At 36.4% G+C, this 22,077-nt stretch overlaps 1 non-coding gene across 1 annotated transcript; it reads left to right on the top strand.

The window, feature by feature from the left end:
• Positions 1–7,552: 7,552 nt before the first annotated feature.
• Positions 7,553–7,660, top strand: LOC112725059 (small nucleolar RNA R71). The gene has a single exon (XR_003164189.1). It is a non-coding gene; the product is annotated as a small nucleolar RNA R71 (small nucleolar RNA).
• Positions 7,661–22,077: the final 14,417 nt, after the last annotated feature.

The following is a 22,077-nucleotide window of genomic DNA, read 5'->3' as shown; positions in this document are numbered from 1 at the left end:
GGTCGAATCCCACGGAGATTGTTGGTATGAAGCAAGCTATGGTCACCTTGTAAATCTCAGTTAGGTGGATATAAAATAGTAATGGGGTTTTCGAAATTAATTAATAAAATAAGGATAGAAATACTTATGTAACTCATTGGTGAGAATTTCAGATAAGCGTATGGAGATGCATTCGTTCCTCTGAACCTCTGCTTTCCTGCTGTCTTCATCCAATCAATCTTACTCCTTTCTATGGCTGGCTTTATGTAAGGATGTCACCGGTGCCAATGGCTACTTTCGATCTCTCTCGGGAAAATGGTCCAAATGCTCTGTCACAGCACGGCTAATCGTCTGGAGGCATCACCCTTGTCGTTGGTTGCATCCTATTACTCTCTGTGAAAATGGTCCGATGCACTGTCACTGCATGGCTAATCATCTTGGAGGTTCTCGATCATACTGGAATAGGATTTACTATCCTTTTGCGTCTGTCACTACGCTCAGCACTCGCGAGTTTGGAGTTCGTCACAGTCATTCAATCCCAGAGTCCTACTCGGAATACCACGGACAAGGTTTAGACTTTTCGGACCCTCATGAATGCCGCCATCAATCTAGCTTATACCACGAAGATTCTGATTAAGAGATCTAAGAGATACTCATTCAATCTAATGTAGAACAGAAGTGGTTGTCAGGCACGCGTTCATAGGGAATGATGATGATTGTCACGTTCATCACATTCAGGTTGAAATGCGAATGAATATCTTAGAAGCGGAACAAGTGAATTGAATTGAAAACAGTAGTACTTTGCATTAATCTTTGAGGAACAGCAGAGCTCGACACCTTAATCTATGGAGTGTAGAAACTCTACCGTTAAAAATACATAAGTGAAAGGTCCAGGCATGGCCGAATGGCCAGCCCCTCCGATCTAAGAACCAGGCGTCCAAAGATGATCCAAAGATGGTTCCAAAGATGGTTCCAAAGATGTCTAATACAATAGTAAAAAGTCCTATTTATAATAAACTAGCCACTAGGGTTTACAAAAGTAAGTAATTGATGCATAAATCCACTTCCGGGGCCCACTTGGTGTGTGCTTAGGCTGAGCTTGAATGTTACACATGCAAAGGCACTTTCTGGAGTTGAACGCCAGCTTTTGTGCCAGTTTGGGCGTTGAACTCCACTTTTCAACTTGTTTCTGGCGCTGGACGCCAGAATTAGGCAGAGAGCTGGTGTTGAACACCAGTTTGCGTCATCTAAACTTGGGCAAAGTATGGACTATTATATATTGCTGGAAAGCACTGGATGTTTGCTTTCCAACGCAATTGGAAGCGTGCCATTTTGAGTTCTGTAGCTCTAGAAAATCCATTTTTAGTGCAGGGAGGTCAGAATCCAACAACATCAGCAGTCCTTCTTCAACCTCTGAATCTGATTTTTGCTCAAGTCCCTCAATTTCAGCCAGAAAATACCTGAAATCACAAAAAAACACACAAACTCATAGTAAAGTCCAGAAATGTGAATTTAACATAAAAACTAATGAAAACATCCCTAAAAGTAACTAGATTCTACCAAAAATATACTAAAAACAATGCCAAAAAGCGTATAAATTATCCGCTCATCAGAACACCAAACTTAAATTGTTGCTTGTCCCCAAGCAACTGAAAATCAAATAGGATAAAAAGAAGAGAATATACTATAAATTCCAAACTATCAATGAAACATAGCTCCAATCATATGAGCGGGACTTATAGCTTTTTGCCTCTTGAATAGTTTTGGCATCTCACTTTATCCATTGAGGTTCAGAATGATTGGCATCTATAGGAACTCAGAGTTCAGATAGTGTGATTGATTCTCCTAGTTCAGTATGATGATTCTTGAACACAGCTATTTTATGAGTCTTGGCCGTGGCCCTAAGCACTTTGTTTTCCAGTATTACCACCGGATACATAAATGCCACAGACACATAATTGGGTGAACCTTTTCAGATTGTGACTCAGCTTTGCTAAAGTCCCCAATTAGAGGTGTCCAGGGTTCTTAAGCACACTCTTTTTTTTTTGCTTTGGACCTTGACTTTAACCGCTCAGTCTCAAGTTTTCACTTGACACCTACACGCCACAAGCACATGGTTAGGGACAGCTTGGTTTAGCCGCTGATGCCAAGGCATCTTAGGCTAGTTTCACTAGCCTTTTTCTTTTATTTTTAGTTGTTTTATGCATTTTCTTGAGCCTTAAGTAATCATTTGGGCCAAATAGTCATGCTTGTCTTAAATCATTCAACATGAAGATTTTGATGCAAATTTCATGAGTTTTTAGTTATATTACTTGAATGCTATGAATGGAAGATTTCTCATGAAATTTTGCAAGACTTTGATGCAATTGTTTGGATGATTTCAGGGAAGAAGAGGCTAGGCAAGGAAGCAACAAAATCAATAAAGGAAGCTTGAATATCACATGAGGAGTTTAAGTTCCAGTTTAAGCTTAAACTGGAACTTAAACTACCAAGCCATATAATGCTGGAATTGAAGTTTGACCTCCAGTTTAACCTTAAACTGGAGGTTAAACGCCAGAAGTGAGAATCTCACCAGGGGAGCATTTCCACGTTTAACCTCCAGTTTAACCTTAAACTGGAGGTTAAACGCCAGAAGTAAGAAAGGCACCAGGAGCATTCCACGTTTAAGCTCCAGTTTAACCTTAAACTGGAGCTTAAACGTGTTCGACTATTTTTCTCCTCCAGGGTTGCTTTCTCATTTCCACGTTTAAGCTTCAGTTTAACCTTAAACTGAAGCTTAAACGTGCTTGAGCTTGTGCCTCCAGGGAGTGCCAGCGTTTAAGCTCCAGTTTAAGCTTAAACTGGAGCTTAAACGTGTTATATGGAACAGCTTGACCATGCCTTCTTCAAACATAAATAACTTGAGCTACAAAACTCCAAATGAGGTGATTCAAAATGCATTGGAAAGAAGACATCTAGAGCTTTCCAAGCATATATGGCATGCATGGTGGATACTAAAAATTGAGGGAGAAAACAGCCCCGTAATGTGCATAGAAGAGCATAGTACCAACATGCAATCAGGCCAACTGACCTCTTCACCTTCCATGGAGTATAACTCGAGTTGTAGAAATCCAATTGAGGTGCTTCCAGTTGCGTTAGAAAGCTGACATCCATAGCTTTCCAACGAGGTATAATAGTCTGTATTTGGCATCAAATTGGCAAGGTTGACAAGAGAACAAAGTGACGACTCAAGAAAGGGGGGTGCAACGTTTGAGTGTAGTTTAATGGATCATTATCCTTTTTGGATCAATTATGTCACTCTACCCTTCAAGCAAGCAAGGCCCATCAACAACACCAAATCAAGGCCACAAGAATCATCTAGAATAGTTTATTTTCATTTGATTGTAATTTGCTTTGAATTTCATTTTCATTTTGTAATTTAGGGAGCCTATTTAAAGGCCTTAGTTTCTGCATTTAAAAAGGACGGAGGGATTGAAAGGGAATCCAGCCCCTGAGGGGGACTTTTACCTTTCCATTTGGCTAGTTTTCATATCTTTGTAATTGAATTCAGAGCTATGACTCACTAAACCCCCTTTCATTGGGTTAGGGAGCTCTATTGTAATTCAATGAATCAATAATAGTTTATCTTCTTCTTCAATCTTTTCTCTTGAATTTTGTTAGAAAGCTTCTCGATCTAATTCCATTGGGTAGTTGTCTTGGGAAAGAAACTACCCATAATTGGAATCCTTCGGAACCTTGGGAAAGGAATGGAGGATTCATGCTAGAGAAGCTTTCTCACAGTGAATTGGATTGGGGTTTGGATGGATATTGTGACATGTAATCCTACCAAATTGTGGTTCATGAAACTGTGTGGTATAATCAGTGATCGAGCATCATCTCTTCTTATGAACATTTAAACCAAGGGATTGGGAATTTGTTTGTTTTTAGAGAGAATTGGTGAGCCAAGGGATTGGGATCCAATCATATAAGATTGCCAAGCAAAATTCAATGAACGCATTGGTTGAGGAAGAGATAAACATGTTTTGATTCGGAGATCTCAATATCTCCTATAACCCAATGAATTCCCCATTTCTGATCTACCACTTTCTCTTTACATTCTGCAACTCAATTCATGCAATCACCCCCATTCCCTTTTAATTTCAGCAATTTAGCTTCTGCTCTTTAATTCATGCAATTTAAGATTCCGCCATTTAAATTTCTTGTCATTTACGTTTCCCGCCAATTTTACATTCCGCAATTCTCATCTAAATCTTGATTCCGCTCAACTAGAACATATTTCTAATCCGAATTGCTCACTCAACCAATCCTTGTGGGATTCGACCTCACTCTATTGTGAGTTTTTACTTGACGATAACCGGTGCACTTGCCGGAAGGAATTTTGCCGATCGTGCAATTTCCTAAATCGTAGCATAACAAGTTTATGCGCATCAGCCGCTTAGGCCAGGATTTTATTCCTTTAGGCCCTCCTATCCACTGATGCTCAAAGCCTTGGGATCCTTTTTATTCGCCCTTGCCTTTTGGTTTTAAGGGTTATTGGCTTTTTGCTCTTGCCTCTTGGTTTTAAGAGCTTTTGGCTTTTTCTGCTTGCTTTTGCTCTTTTTTTTTTTCGCCTATTTTTTTCTCTTTTTTTTTTCTGCAAGCTTTGTTCTTTGCTGCTTTTTCTTGCTTCAAGAATCATTTTTATGATTTTTCAGATTATCAAATAACATGTCTCCTAATCATCATTCTTTCAAGAGCCAACATATTTAACATTCTCAAACAACAACTTCAAAAGACATATGCACTGTTCAAGCATACATTCAGAAAACAAGAAGCATTGTCACCACATCAATATAATTAAACTAAGTTCAAGGATAAATTCGAAACTCATGTACTTCTTGTTCTTTTGAATTAAAACATTTTTCATTTAAGAGAGATGATGGATTCATAGGACATTCATAACTTTAAGACAAAGTTACTAACTACTAATGATCATGTAATGAAGACACAAACATAGATAAGCACTTAACATAGAGAAAACGAAAAACAGAAGAAATAAGAACAAGGAATGAGTCCACCTTAGTGATGATGGCGTTTCCTTCTTGAGGAACCGATGATGTTCTTGAGCTCTTCTATGTCTCTTCCTTGCCTTTGTGGCTTGATTCCTAGTGATTTTTGGTATTTCTATCCTCAGTTGCTTCCAATAACTATGTGGAGGGAAGTGCATCCCCTGAGGTATCTCAGGGATCTTTTGGTTTGCAGCCACATGTTCTACTACTGAGCTATAGATCCTTTACATAATTGTTTTACCACACCAAACTTAGAATGTTGCTCGCCCTCGAGCAAAAGAAGATGGAATAGATGAAGAAGAAGATGTGGAAAAAAAAACTAGGATTATGAGGAAGGAAGGTGGGGATCCTGTGGGGTCCACAGATCCTGAGATGATCTTGTGAGGTCTACAGATCTTGAGGTGTCAAGGCATTTACATCCCTGCACCAATTTAGGCATGCAAAATGCCCTTGCACACAACTCTGGGCGTTCAGCGCCAGGTTGGTGCCCATTTTAGGCGTTCAACGCCCATTTGTTGCCCATTTCTGGCGTTGAACGCCAAAACCATGCTTGTTCTGGGCGTTCAGCACCCAGATACTGCCCATTTTGGGCGTTCAGCACCAGAACCATGCTCTGTTCTGGCGTTGAACGCCAGGCAGGTGCTTCCTCCAGGGTGTGATTTTTCTTCCGCTGTTTTTGATTCTGTTTCTAAATTTTTCATTTATTTTGTGACTCCACATGATCATGAACCTAAGAAAACATGAAAAACAAAAATAAAATTAGATAAATAAACATTGGGTTGCCTCCCAACAAGCGCTTCTTTAATGTCAATAGCTTGACAGTAGGCTCTCATGGAGCCTCACAGATGTGCAGAGCTTTGTTGAGACCTCCCAACACCAAACTTAAAGTTTGGATATGGGGGTTTGACACCAAACTTAGAGTTTAGTTGTGGCCTCCCAACACCAAACTTAGAGTTTGACTGTGGGGGCTTTGGTTGACTCTGCTTTGAGAGAAGCTTTTTCTGCTTCCTCTCCATGGATGCAGAGAGAGATCCTTAAGTTGTAAACACAAGGTTGTCCTTATTTAATTGAAGGATCAATTCTCCCCTGTCCACATCAATCATAGCTCTTGCTGTGGCTAGGAAAGGTCTTCCTAGGATGATGGATTCATCCTCTTCCTTTCCAGTATCCAGGACTATGAAATCAGCAGGGATGTAAAGGCCTTCAACCTTTACTAACACGTCCTCTACTTGTCCATAAGCCTGTTTTCTTGAATTGTCTGCCATCTCTAATGAGATTTTAGCAGCTTGCACCCCATAGATTCACAGTTTCTCTATTACAGAGAGGGGCATGAGGTTTATTCCTAAACCAAGGTCACACAGAGCCTTAAAGATCATGGTGCCTATGGTACAAGGTATTATGAACTTTCCAGGATCCTGTCTCTTCTGAGGCAATGTCAGTTGATCCAGATCACTTAGTTCATTGGTGAACAAGGGAGGTTCATCTTCCCAAGTCTCAATACCAAATAATTTGGCATTTAGCTTCATGATTGCACCAAGGAACTTGGCAGCTTGCTCTTCAGTAACATCCTCATTCTCTTCAGAAGAGGAATACTCATCAGAGCTCATGAATGGCATAAGGAGGTTCAATGGAATCTCTATGGTCTCTATATGAGCCTCAGAGTCCTTTGGTTCCTCAGAGGGAAACTCCTTATTGATCACTGGGCGTCCCAGGAGGTCTTCCTCCTTGGGATTCACGTCCTCTCCTTCCCTTACAGGTTCGGCCATGGTGCTTATGTCAATGGCCTTGCACTCTCCTTTTGGATTCTCTTCTGTATTGCTTGGGAGAGTACTAGGAGGGATTTCAGTGATCCTTTTACTCAGCTGGCCCACTTGTGCTTCCAAATTTCTAATGGAAGACCTTGTTTCATTCATGAAACTTACAGTGGCCTTGGATAGATCAGAAACTAAGTTTGCTAAATTAGAAGTATTTTGTTCAGAGTTCTCTGTCTGTTGCTGAGTGGATGATGGAAAAGGTTTATTATTGTTAAACCTGTTTCTTCCACCATTATTAAAGCCTTGTTAAGGCCTTTGATCCTTCCATGAGAGATTTGGATGATTTCTCCATGATGGATTATAGGTGTTTCCATAAGGTTCACCTAAGTAATTCACCTCTACTATTGCAGGGTTTTCAGGATCATAAGCTTCTTCTTCATAAGAAGCCTCTTGAGTACTGTTGGATGCAGCTTGCACTCCATTCAGACTCTGAGAAATCATATTGACTTGCTGAGTCAATATTTTGTTCTGAGCCAATATGGCATTCAGAGTATCAACTTCAAGAACTCCCTTCTTCATAGGCATCCCATTACTCACAGGATTCCTCTCAGAAGTGTACATGAACTGGTTATTAGCAACCATGTCAATGAGTTCTTGAGCTTCTGCAGGCGTTTTCTTTAGGTGAATGGATCCACCTGCAGAAGTGTCCAGTGACATCTTTGATAGCTTAGATAAACCATCATAGAATATATCCAGGATGGTCCATTCTGAAAGCATGTCAGAAGGACACTTTTTGATCAACTGTTTGTATCTTTCCCAAGCTTCATAGAGGGATTCACCTTCTTTTTGTCTGAAGGTTTGAACATCAGCTCTAAGCTTGCTCAGCTTTTGAGGAGGAAAGAACTTGGCTAAGAAAGCCGTGACCAGCTTATCCCAAGAGTTCAGGCTATCTATGGGTTGAGAGTCCAACCACACTCTAGCTCTGTCTCTTACAGCAAAAGGGAAAAGCATGAGCCTGTAGACTTCAGGATCTACTCCATTAGTCATAACAGTATCACAGATCTGCAAGAACTCAGTTAAGAACTGAAAAGGATCTTCAGATGGAAGTCCATGAAACTTGCAGTTCTGCTGCATCAGAGAAACTAGCTGAGGTTTCAGCTCAAAATTGTTTGCTCCAATGGTAGGAATGGAGATGCTTCTTCCATGTAAATTGGAATTAGGTGCAGTAAAGTCACCAAGCATTCTCCTTGCATTATTGTTGTTAGGTTCGGCTGCCATCTCCTTTACTTGTTCAAAATTTTCAATAAGGTTGTCTCTGGATTGTTGTAATTTAGCTTCTCTTAGTTTCCTCTTCAGAGTCCTTTGAGGTTCTGGATCAGCTTCAACAAGAATGCCTTTTTCTCTGTCCCTGCTCATAAGAAAGAGAAGAGAAAAAGAAAAGAAGAGGAATCCTCTATGTCACAGTAAAGAGGTTCCTTATTATTAGTAGAAAAAGAAGAAGAAGAAAAATTCGAACATAGATAGAAGAGGGGGTTCGAATTTGGTGAGTGATGTGAGGAAGAGATGTTAGTAGATGAATAAATAAATAGAATAAGAGGAGAGAGGGAAAGGATTTTCGAAAATAATTTTTGAAAAAGAGTTAGTGATTTTCGAAAATAGTTTTTGAAAAAGGTTAGTAATTTTCGAAAATTAAAATTAAAAATTAAAATAATTAATTAATTAAAAAGAGATTTTGAAAAAGAGGGAAGATGTTTTCGAAAATTAGAGAGAGAGGGAGTTAGTTAGGTGGTTTTGAAAAAGATAAGAAACAAACAAAAAGTTAGTTAGTTAGTTGAAACAAATTTTGAAAAGATAAGAAGTTAGGAAGTTAGAAAAGATATTTTGAAATCATATTTTTGAAAAAGATAAGATAAGAAGATATTTTTGAAAAGATATGATTGAAATTGGTTTTGAAAAAGGTTTAATTTTTTTAAAATCACAATTAATGACTTGATTCACAAAAAATCATGAGATATGATTCTAGAACTTAAAGTTTGAATCTTTCTTAACAAGCAAGTAACAAACTTAAAATTTTTGAATCAAAACATTAATTGATGATGTTATTTTCGAAAATTATGAGATGAAATTAAGAAAAAGATTTTTGAAAAATATTTTTATAATTTTCAAAAATAACTAAGAAAAATGAAAAAGATTTGATTTTTGAAAAAGATTTTGAAAAAGATAAGATTTTTAAATTGAAAATTTGATTTGACTCATAAAAACAACTAGATTTTAAAAATTTTTGAAAAAGTCAAATCTAATTTTCGAAATTATGAGAGAAAAGAGGGCAAGATATTTTTTTGATTTTTGAATTTTTATGATGAGAGAGAAAAAATTAAAACATCATTTTCATGTTTTTCTCTTTTCTTTTTGGATCAAAACAAGGAATGCATGCAAGAACACTATGAATGTCAAGATGAACACCAAGAACACTTTGAAGATCATGATGAACATCAAGAACTTATTTTTGAAAATTTTTATATGCAAAGAAAACATGCAAGACACCAAACTTAGAAATCTTTCATGTTTAGACTCTATGAATGCAAAAATGCACATGAAAAACACCATACAACACAAAACAAGAAAACATCAAGATCATACAAGAAGACTTACCAAGAACAACTTGAAGATCATGAAGAACACTATGAATGCATGAATTTTTTTTGAAAAATGCAAGATGAATATGCAATTGACACCAAACTTTCCACTTGACTCAATACTCAAACAAGAAACATGAAATATTTTTTATTTTTATGATTTTATGATTTTTTTTTATTTTCTTTTAATTTTTTTTGAAAATCATTTGAAAAAGAAAAATAAGGATTCCAAAATTTTTAATATGAATTCCAGGAATCTTATGCTCTTTAGTCTAAAGCTCCAATCAAAGGGTTAGGCATGGCTTAATAGCCAGCCAAGCTTTAGTATGAATATGAGAGTAATTCATTCAATTTTAAGCCAAAGCCTCAGTCCAAAAGAATTTAGACATGGCTTTCTAGCCAGCCATGCTTCAACATGCTTCATGAAACACTAGAATTCATTCTTAAAAATTCTGAAGAAAAAAATATTTTTTTTGAAAACATTTTTATTTTAAAATTTTTTTTTTCGAAAACAAAGGAGAAATTTTTGAAAGATTTTTTTGAAAAATTTTTGAAAACTTTTTGAAAAGAAAACGAAAAGAAAGTTACCCAATCTGAGCAACAAGATGAACCGTTAGTTGTCCAAACTCGAACAATCCCTGGCAACGGTGCCAAAAACTTGGTGGACGAAATTGTGATTGCACTTTGATTATGTAAAATTCATTGCTCTTTCTTTCCCTGGCAATGGCACCAAAAACACGATGCCAATACCATGGTTCACAACTTCGCACAACTAACCAGCAAGTGCACTGGGTCGTCCAAGTAATACCTTACGTGAGTAAGGGTCGAATCCCACGGAGATTGTTGTTATGAAGCAAGCTATGGTCACCTTGTAAATCTCAGTTAGGCGGATATAAAATAGTAATGGGGTTTTCGAAATTAATTAATAAAATAAGGATAGAAATACTTATGTAACTCATTGGTGAGAATTTCAGATAAGCGTATGGAGATGCATTCGTTCCTCTGAACCTCTGCTTTCCTGCTGTCTTCATCCAATCAATCTTACTCCTTTCTATGGCTGGCTTTATGTAAGGATGTCACCGGTGCCAATGGCTACTTTCGATCTCTCTCGGGAAAATGGTCCAAATGCTCTGTCACAGCACGGCTAATCGTCTGGAGGCATCACCGTTGTCGTTGGTTGCATCCTATTCCTCTCTGTGAAAATGGTCCGATGCGCTGTCACTGCATGGCTAATCATCTTGGAGGTTCTCGATCATACTGGAATAGGATTTACTATCCTTTTGCGTCTGTCACTACGCTCAGCACTCGCGAGTTTGGAGTTCGTCACAGTCATTCAATCCCAGAGTCCTACTCGGAATACCACGGACAAGGTTTAGACTTTCCAGACCCTCATGTATGCCTCCATCAATCTAGCTTATACACAAAGATTTTGATTAAGAGATCTATGAGATACTCATTCAATCTAATGTAGAACGGAAGTGGTTGTCAGGCACGCGTTCATAGGGAATGATGATGATTGTCACGTTCATCACATTCAGGTTGAAGTGCGAATGAATATCTTAGAAGTGGAACAAGTGAATTGAATAGAAAACAGTAGTACTTTGCATTAATCTTTGAGGAACAGCAGAGCTCCACACCTTAATCTATGGAGTGTAGAAACTCTACCGTTAAAAATACATAAGTGAAAGGTCCAGGCATGGCCGAATGGCCAGCCACTCTGATCTAAGAACCAGGCGTCCAAAGATGATCCAAAGATGGTTCCAAAGATGTCTAATACAATAGTAAAAAGTCCTATTTATAATAAACTAGCCACTAGGGTTTACAGAAGTAAGTAATTGATGCATAAATCCACTTCCCGGGCCCACTTGGTGTGTGCTTGGGCTGAGCTTGAATGTTACACGTGCAGAGGTTCTTTCTGGAGATGAACGCCAGCGTTTATGCCAGTTTGGGCATTGAAATCCACTTTGCAACTTGTTTCTAGCGCTGGACGCCAGAATTGGGCAGAGAGCTGGCGTTGAACCCCAGTTTGCGTCATCTAAACATGGGAAAAGTATGGACTATTATATATTGCTGGAAAGCCCTGGATGTCTACTTTCCAACGCAATTGGAAGCGCGCCATGTTGAGTTCTGTAGCTCTAGAAAATCTATTTTGAGTGCAGGGAGGTCAGAATCCAACAGCATCAGCAGTCCTTCTTCAACCTCTGAATCTGATTTTTGCTCAAGTATCTCAATTTCAGCCAGAAAATACCTGAAATCATAGAAAAACACACAAACTCATAGTAAAGTCCAGAAATGTGAATTTAACATAAAAACTAATGAAAACATCCCTAAAAGTAACTAGATTCTACCAAAAACATACTAAAAACAATGCCAAAAAGCGTATAAATTATCCGCTCATCAGTACGCACGTGTGGAAATTTTCGTGAAGTGTGCGGACGCACACCGCACAGGTCCCAGCACATGCCTTTATTAAAAATGCACGTGACTCGCGATTTGGGGGCTCTTTTGGCCCATTTCTGAAGGCTTGGAGGCTGGTTTGAGAGGCTATATGAAGGGGAATGCAACACATATGAAGAGAGCTCACTTTAGATTAGGAAAAACACCTTAGAAGTAGTGTAGTGTAGTTTTAGGTTTTTCTCTCTTAGGGTTTAATTAGGGTTTTGTAGCATTTTATACTTAAATTTTGGCTTTGGATTTTTGCTATCTCATTGTAAGTATTTCTTTAATTTCTCTTTTAATTACTACACTTGTTCTACACTTTCATCTATTTCAATTTCTCTTGTCAATATTTACATCGCTTTGCAATTTTGGATTTCCAATTGTTGAATTTGATGTTTGATGCTTATTTTATGATTGTTGAGTTACCTTGCTTGCTTGTTATCATTTATGATTCATAGCTTTCATTAATTTGCCAATTTTGTCATGTTTTATGTTTATGCCCTCTATGTGTTTGATGAAATGCCAATTTTGATTATGGGTTAATTTCCACCCCTTGGCTTGGGGAAAATGAGTGTATGGATTACTAGAGCAATAATGTCCAACATTTAGTGATAATTCTTGGGTTGTTAATTGTTCTTGTTCCTACTAACGCTAATTTGTTACTAAGGTAATTAGCAAGCAAGCTAGGATTTGTGGGTTAAGAACACTTATGCTCATTTAACTTACTCTCTGATGTGAGGGTTGACTTAGTGAGATTAATCCATCATAATTATCATAGTTGTCATTATGGCAAGGAAGGGATTCCATGACTCACCCCAAGTAAAGGTTTCATTTATGTTTTGAACCACTTTTCAATCACTTTATAGTTTTACTTGTTCATATTACATACATAGTTCTTTTATTCCTTTATTAGTTTATTAATTGTAATTTTGTCTAGTTCTTTTATCTCTTTATTTTGTTTGCTCTCAATCATTGAAACAACCCTTTTGATTCTTACAACCAATTTTATGCACTCATTGGCATTAGTTCCTATGGAGAACGACCCGGGAGTCTAAATACTCTCGGTTATAATTGTGTTTGAATTGTGACAATCTTTAGAATAATAATTTGATTGATGATCAATGGTTAGGTTTGGACTATACTTGCAATGTCAATCCTATTTTTAGTGTGAAAAATCCAAACCTATGCTTTTGGTCTTCGTCAGAGGGTTCATTTGTTGGGAGAAAAGGCTCATAATACGGAGGTGGTTCTTCTTGATAAGGGTATGGAGATGGTGTATATTGAGGTGGTAGTTCTGGGTATGGTTCATACGGTTCGTATGGTGGTTGGTGTGGTGGATAAGGGTTAGGGACATATGGAGGTGAATGGTGGAAAGAGGCTTGTGAGTATGGTGGTTCAAAGCTATGTTGAGGAGGGGGTTCATAAGCATATGGTGGGGTTTGTTGGTAACTACAAGGGGTCCACCATATCCATTGTCTTGGTATGCACCTTTGAATGGATCTTGCTCATAGTAAGTGGGTAGAGGTTGTTGCCAAGAGGGTTGATCAAATCCTTGTTGCTCCTCCCATCTTTGATTGTCCCATCCTTGATGCAAGTTTTTATTGTAATCTCCTCTTCCTACAACATAATTGTAACCAAACTCATAGCCAAAAGGGTGAGAATTCATAGTATCAAGAGAAAATAAAAATAAAAACTAATAAGGAATAATGAAACTAAACTCCTAAAACTAGAAACAACTAACAAAGAAACGAAAAAGCAAATTTATTCAGAATATTCACAATAACCAATAATAAGGCACACATTTGCAATTCCCTGGCAACGGCGCTATTTTGACGAACGGATTTTTGACGGTTTAGAATTCCTCAATGAATTCTCGTTGCAAGTATAGTTTCTAAACCAACAAATAATCCTTTCATGCAAAAAATTGTTTGTCACAAGTAAACTCCAATAAAAATAATAACCGAAGTATTCAAATCTCGAGTCGTCTCTCAAGGAATTGCAGGGAAGTGTACTTATAATTGGTTATGGGATTTTATCTTTTTGGGTTTTGAAATAAGGAACAAGTAATGTAAATAACAAGGAAATAAAATAATAATTAATAAAAGTCTTAGCAAGAATTGAAAATTAGAATTCCTATCCCCATTATCATAGTCACTTGTGATGGTAATTGTAAGTTGCACTCACTTAGTTAACCTCTAACAATTGAAGGTAAGTCAAGTGAGAAAATCAACATGAACCCTCAAGTCCTAGTCAACTCCTAAGGAACGATTAGAGTTAGTAGAATTCAAGTCAACTAGCAAGTTTCAATTACCAACCCACAAGAGACTTTGGCAATTCAAGAGTCTCTAATTACTCAATCTTAGCTAAGAACATAAAAAGCTAGTTTAAAATCCAACCAAGAATTTCATCAAACACTTGATGGGCGCAAAGTAAAAGCATAAGAAAACAACAGAGAATGTAAAATCTAAAACCAACAATTACAAGCATCAATGATAACAAATAAAGGAAGAAGCAATAAACATGAAATACCTCAAATTACATTAAAAGGGAAATCAAATCTAACATGAGAATTCATAAACTAAAATAGCAATATAAAGAGATCAACAAGAGAAATAGATAAAATAAAGTACTACAACAAATAAAAGTAGAAGAGAAACTAAATTGCAATAAGATAAAATTCAGAATTTGAGAAGAACTAAACCTAAAAATCCTAAAACCTAAAGAGAGGAGAGAGCCTCTCTCTCTAGAAAACTACATCTAAAGCCTAAAATTATGTGAATGAAAGTTGTATCCCCTTCAGCTCCACTCTGCAACCTCTAATCAGTATTTTTGGGCTTGAAACTGGGCCAAAAACAGCCCTGAAATCGCCCCCATCGTTTTCTGATACGTACAGCACGTGGCTCTGTCACGCGTACACATCGCTGAACTTTCGCAAGGTCAAGCGTATGTGTGATTTACATGTGTGTGTCGCCTAACTTTATGGCAACTATGGCAAATTTCATATCATTTTGAAGCCCCAGATGTTAGCTTTCCAATACAACTGGAACCGCCGAATTCGGACCTCTATAGGTCAAGTTATGACTGATTTAGTACGAAGAGGTCAGCCTTGACAGCTTAGCAGTTCCTTTAATTTCTATTCCTTCCACTTTTGCATGCTTCCTTTCTATCCTCTAAGCCATTCTTGCTCTATAAACCCTTAAAACACTTAACAAACATATCATGGCATCAAATGGTAATAAGAGGGGATTAAAATTAGCAAATTTAAGGCCAAAGAAGCATGTTTTCAATTATAGCACAAAATTAGGAATGAAAATGTAAAACATGCGAATTATATGAATAAGTGTGAGTTTAGTGGATAAAGTTCACTCAATTAAGCACAAGATAAACCCTAAAAATGGGGTTTATCAGTGGGCATTCATAAATTAAAATAATTTAAATTAAACCCTTTTCTCGATGTCGCAACCGTAGAATTTAACGCAACAGTCCCCTTTATTCCTAATTCGTGGCAGCAACCACAATAGTGATGTCGATGACCCTCTACAGCAGCAATGTCATCGATAATCACAGTAACGATGGCTAAATTGAAACAGAAACATTTTTAGGCATTTTTCTATGATGCTGAAGCGGTAAGTAGGGACAACAATAATCAAAATAGGTCGTGAAAGATTCAGAATTTAGAGACAAGGACGAAGGAGGTTGTGGTGACCGAGCAATACCCACAGTAGCTGAAATAGTTCACAGCAGCAATGCCGATGATGCTTCTCTGACGGCGGACTTTCAACAGTGGCTCTATCAACAGAAACATGGCGCAACGGCATTGATGGCAGTGGTGGCGGTGGAGCAGGACGGCATGAGAACGGACCTCGTCCTTCTCCTTCCAGGTTAGTGCTTTTAACAGCAGCGACGGTTAGGATCTGGCGGCAGTGGCTCCCTTAATAGGACGGCAGCGGTCCAGGTAGAATCGATGGTGACGACAGAAGCAGCCTTCCTCCCTTTCCTTGACTTTCGAGCTCTTCGTCTCCCTCTCTCGATCTCTCTTCTACTTCCTCACATCCGACTCTATCTTAGTCACTCCTCCACCTTCACCTGACAGTGATGGCGACGATGGTGGAACCCTTCCCGGCGCCATCCCTTCCCTCTTTTTTCTTTCCTCTCCTCTGTTTTCCTCCTCGAGCTCCCCATTCCCCCTTAATGTGTTTGTGCTTTTATGTTGGGTTTAGGGCATCAAATTGGGGATTTTGTGATATTAGGGTAAAATTAGATTTTGGTTTGGAAATTTAGAGTTAGGATAAAATATATATGAGTAATATAATAATTTTATAAAATATTTGAGATAGAATAATAATTTAGAGTTCAAATATAATACTATAAAGATTACTTTTGGAACGTATAAAATTTTATTTATCAATATATCAATAAGTTCAAATAATTATTTTTAATTTAAATTATAAAATTAATGTATTAATCACATTTTATAAAATACATTTTTAAACCTAAAATATTAATTATTCAAATTAAATGGTATAACTTTTTATTATTTTTCCATCACCAGAACTTTAATTCCAATTTATATAAAATAATTAATTATAATAAAAATTATACATAAATATTAATTGACTTAAACTTGAAGTATTTATAAAAAATCAATTTAATCATCTCTAATAAATTAATCTCTAAGAGCTCAAATTAATAAAATAAACCTTAGTTTATTTATAATAGAAATTACTTGAATTAAATTATATATAATTCTTTCATTACTAAATTTTTAATTTCAATTTATATAAAATAATCAATTATAAAAATATTACATAAAAATATTGATTAACTTAACCCTGAATATTCATAAAATTAATTTAATTACTCTTAATAGATTAGTTCATAAAAATAAAGTGTTTAAATTAATAATAAATCGTAACATATTCAAGTGTTGGAGGATAAGACTTCAATTCAAATGTGGGTAGTGCATTCAGATTTTTCCTCATGGAAGCTTGCATGCATAGATTTAAAGGGACTTGTATGGCTTCCTCTTTAATTATTGGAATGTGCAAGCATAGAGTGAGCATGGCTTCCTCCTTTGTTTGTGCATCTTCCTCTTCTTTCATGTGTGAAGGTGGAGAGTTCTCTAATTCACTGAAGTTTGAACTACTTTGATTAACTTCCTCACATTCTTCTGTAAGATCTTGCATTGCTTCTCTTGGGAGGAAGTTTTCTTGTTCCTCTGCCAAATGCTTGGTAATCAGTTCCACATGTATCTCTATATTTTTTACACACATTTTTATATCATGTGTGGCACTTTGCATAGTGTTCTTTAAATTTTTTTATGGCAAGATCAAGAGCTGATGTGCCTTGATATGAATAAAGAAATGATGGTTCTTGATATGAATAAAAAAATGAGGGTCCTTTATATTTAAAAGGAGATAATGGCTCTTGGTATGAATAGAGAGATGATGGTTCTTGGTATGAGTAAGGAGATGATGGTTCTTGATAGATGGAACATGGAGCACTGTAGTTTCCTTGGCCTTGACTTTCCCAACCAATATTCGGATAGTTCCTCCATCCACAGTAATATGAATCATTCTTTGAGTGTGTGTAGTAACTCATGTGATCTCTCTCCATTATTTTTCTTAGCACAAAACACAAAACCGAATCAAACGCACCATGTGGTAAAAAGAGGGAAAAAGAAGAAAGAATTTTTTTTGTTTTACTAACAGAACAAAAAAAAAAAGAAAAAGTGTCTAATCTACGTAATCAATCAACCGGTAGTTTGTTAATCACAATTAATCCTCGGCAACGGTGCCAAAATCTTTGTGCGAAATTTTTAATCCACAACTTACCGGCAAGTGCACCGGGTCATATTAAGTAATAAATTCAAGTGAGTGAGTATCAATCCTACGATGATTAATGATTAAGCAAAAAATAGTCAATTGATTATTTTAGTAAGACAATCAAAATTTAGGGTTTCAATAGCAAATAACTTAAAAATAGAGAATTAAATAAAAGCAAACTAAAATTGGTTAAGAAAATAATATGATTAAGATAGTTAAGGTGTCAGAGATATTTAAATTTCTGGATTAATATTCAATGTCAACTACCTTGATAATGCAAAAATTATGTTTATGGCAAATCCCAAGTGACTAAATTCCTATTCCTAGGCAATCCAATCTCCTCTAATGCAACGAATCGTCAATCCCTTGATCACTCAATTACATTAGAGGGTGAAGTTCAAATTCTGATTTATAAACCTCACAACCCTAAGAAACCCAAAGCATAATGTAGTTATATGTCACATACCACACTAAGTCCAGATAATTAGGAATTGTAAGAAATTGGTTTCAAGCTGTAATTCTAATGATATAACTTTTCCAAGACTCAAATAGAATTCAAGTAAAATTAGAGTTATTTTTTAATAATCACTAATCCTTAGGATGAAGAACAAAATCAATTCTTCAACAATATTCAAAGGATTAATCAAGAGTAGAAGAATAAATAATTATTAATCTATTAAAGTAAATAGAGCTCCTAACCTTAACAATGGAGGATTAGTTTTCCATAGTTCAAAAAATTTCAAATCCTAATCTAATGTAAAACCTAAAACTAATGAAGAATAAAAGACGGAAGAGAGAATGGAGAGGAGGGAGAGCGTGTGTGTCATTGGGAAGGAAGGAAGTCCCTTTTTTATGGTAAAACCTCTAAGACTAAACCTAAAATTCAAATTCAAACTAAATCAATACAAAATCAAATCTAATCATTAAATTCAAACTAAATCAAAACAAAATCAAATATAATCAAATCAAATCTTTTCTTAATGACTCTTTGACTAACTAGTGATCTTACTTGTGATTTAAGTTTGGGGTCTTCAAATCTTCATTAATTACGAAGAGTTCTCGGGTTCGGGGCTGTTATAGCCGTTCGGCGCCACTTTGGTGGTGTTTGGTGCCTCTTTTTATATAATTCTACACTTCCTTGCTGCTTGTCGGGCACTAAATGCCCGAGGAATGGCATTTAGCGCCGGGAGTCCTGAGAAGAATTGCTGCCAGACGCGGTTTGGCGCTAAACGCCAATGTCGCAGCGTTTAGTGCCGTGATACCAGAGAAAAAGTATAGACTATTATATATTATTAGAAAGATCTAGAAGTTGGAGTTTTAATGTCACTAGAACCGCATCCATTGGACTTCTATAGCTTAAGTTATGCTATAGAAAGAGGTCAGGGTTGACAGCATCCATGAATTATTTTTGCCCTTGTCTTTAATTCTTGGTTCCTCCTTATTCTTTTGGTTCTCTTTTCCTAACATTGTTCTACAAGAATCATGAAACCAAGGTATTTAAAGTACTAATAGAAAATTCTTGAAAATCATATAATTATTAAGCAAAAGTTACAACTTTTCTATAAAAAATGCTAATGAAAAGGATTCACATCAATTTTTCATTCATAGAAGCCTTGGAACAAATGCCTCTTTATACTAAATTCATGAAGGAGTTATTATCTAAGAAGAGATCTTAGAGAGGATATGAAATAGTGGTAATGACAAAAGAATATAGTGCCATAATTCAAAGAAATTTGCCAAAAAATGCAAGATCTAGGGAGCTTCCAAATTCCATGCACCATTGGAAACACACTTTTTGAAAAAGCCTTGTGTGATTTAGAGACAAGTATTAATTCGATGCCTCTCTTTGTGATGAAGAAACTACACATTCAAGAGGTGAAGCCCACATAAATTGTTCTACAAATGGTAGACAAGTCAGTAAAGCATGCACATAGGGTAATTGAGAATGTCTTGATCAAAGTATAAACATTTTTCCTCCTAGCCACTGGGAGAGCCCTCATTGATGTTGAAAAGGGTGAATTAATGTTGATGGTACATCATGAGCAATTAATTTTTCATGTTTTCAAAATCATGCATCATTCAAGTGACAAGGAAGATTGCATGAAGGTTGAATCAAGTGATCCAAGCCTCCAAGAACCCCCTGATGAAACTAACAAGAATTTGCAACCAAAGCCTTCTTTTGAAATCAATAAAACACCCTCTAACATAAAACTTAAGTTTGGTGTTGGGAGTGTATCACCAAATGAAGAAAAAAAAGTTCTCAAGAAGGTGCCCAGGGGATGGAGGAATAAGAAGATCCCTACAAGTGACTCTTTCCCTGGATAGCACGTGATACAATTCTCTTCCCTACCATGGATATGGCCAGACAAGTTCAACAAATGATATGGACCTTACACAGTAAACAAGATCCTCTCTTTGGAACACATTGAACTCAGAGATGAAGATAATAGGAGGAAATTCACAGTGAGAGGGGGGGGCATTGGAGTACTATGATCCACCTCCAACTTAGCAAGAATCAACCGTCAAGCTAGTGACGTTAAAGAAGCGCTTGTTGGGAGGGAACCCAATCATTGGTAACCTTTTATTTGGTCTTTAATTTCATTTTGTTTTTAATTTTGTTTGTTTAATTTGAATAAGCTTTTGTATCACTTAGTTGCTTTCACTAGATAATCATGATTATTCATATTTCCTTCACCACTATTTTTCTTTGTTGCTTGAGGCAAGCAACCATTCTAAGTTTGATGTTGGAGGCTATACTCTACATAGCTTAGAAAGATGATGAAGAGGAAAGTAAATCTATCCTTGAGCTTTTATTTCTTATATCTTACATCTGTTTTTGTTCTTGGTTAATAATCATGATTCATTCATATTTTATGCCACCTTACTTTTGAAATTGCTTGCACCCAATATCTTTAAGCATGAAACAAAGAGATTTTGAATGGTAAAATTTAAGGAAAACTTTTTAAATATGGGCAAGTGAGATTAAGAAAAACGGAGGTTCTAATAATGTTAGTATGTCATAAAGTTACATGTTTGTGAAAACTTTCATAGGGAGCTCTAAGACATGGAATAAAGTTTAGAGAAGTATTGCGGAGGATCTTCAAAATCAACAAAAACTAAGAAGCAGCAAGAAAAGAAATGAAAAAAAAAAACAAAGAGCAAGGCCCAAGGCTCTGAGCACTAATGGCTAGGAAGGTTCAAAAGAACCAAAGCTTAAAGAGTTGTTTTTGTAGTTAAGTGCTTGTGGTGTGACTGTGTTGAGAAAATCTTGAGACAAAATATTTAGAGTCAAAACCAAGTGCAAATAACACCATAAAAGAGAAGCCAAAGGCTCTGAGTACCATTGATTGGGAAGAATAAAAAGAAGCACCGACTCAAAGAGTTCCCCAGTTAAGTGCTTGTGTGTTTCTGTGTTGAGCAAAACTTCAGACAAAACATTTAAAGTCATGGCTACGCTCAAGTTGCAAAGCACCCAATAAAAGAAAAGGGAAAGTTGTCTTCAAGATAAAAATATATAAAGAGACCTCCATAATATCATACGAATGGAATTTCTAAGTTCTAAGACTTTCGATTGTAAGACTAGCAAGCACTGAAATCCATACATGATCACACAATTCGGAGTTCACCTCATTGTCACTTGATCACTTCACTCACTAAAATATCAAGCAATTTTTCAACCCACTCCAATTTAGAGGACTTATTTGTGCATAATTCTTTTCTTATTTAGGGACAAGCAAGATCTTCAGTTTGGTGTTATAATGCATGAGTATCTTCATTTGTTTTCTTTAGTATTTCTTTCAATAAAGTTAGTGAATCAATATTTTAGTGCTTTAATTAAGATTTTAGTGCTTTAATCAATATTTCTTCAAGTTGCTTTGAACTTTGGTACGTGTAAAAAAGTGTTAAAAATAAGCAAGAATAAGGGTGAAAAGAAGCAAGAAAGGGTAGAAGCACTAGAAGCAAGGAGGAAGAGAGTCTAGGAACCAAGACACTAAGAGGTAGAGGAAGAAGGGATCAAATAGAAAGCTCTCTGGACCAAATAGAGAGCTCTCTGGATCAAGAATGCAACAAAAGAAGCTCCTGGAGTATTAGAGCAAAGCCATTCATTATACGCATGGATGGTGTGTATAACGCACCAAATTTTACACCTCTCAGTGGCCATGTGATGCCAAGGCATCTTAGGCTAGTTCCACCAGCCTTTTCTTTTATTTTTATTAGGTTTTATGCACTTTCTTAAGCATTAAGTAAGTGTTTGGATTAAAAGTTCATGCATACCTTGATTCATTCCAACATGGTTAATTTGATGCATTTTCATAAAATTTAGGCCATAATTAATTGTGTGCCAAGAATGATGCAATTTCTTGTGAATTTAGAAAAGCTTTGATGCATGTATTGG

This window comes from Arachis hypogaea, chromosome 11 (assembly GCF_003086295.3).
Source record: "Arachis hypogaea cultivar Tifrunner chromosome 11, arahy.Tifrunner.gnm2.J5K5, whole genome shotgun sequence".
Classification (NCBI taxonomy): domain Eukaryota; kingdom Viridiplantae; phylum Streptophyta; class Magnoliopsida; order Fabales; family Fabaceae; genus Arachis; species Arachis hypogaea.
The sequence above is the reverse complement of the archived record's forward strand: the minus strand, read 5'-3'. Positions and strand labels throughout refer to the sequence as shown.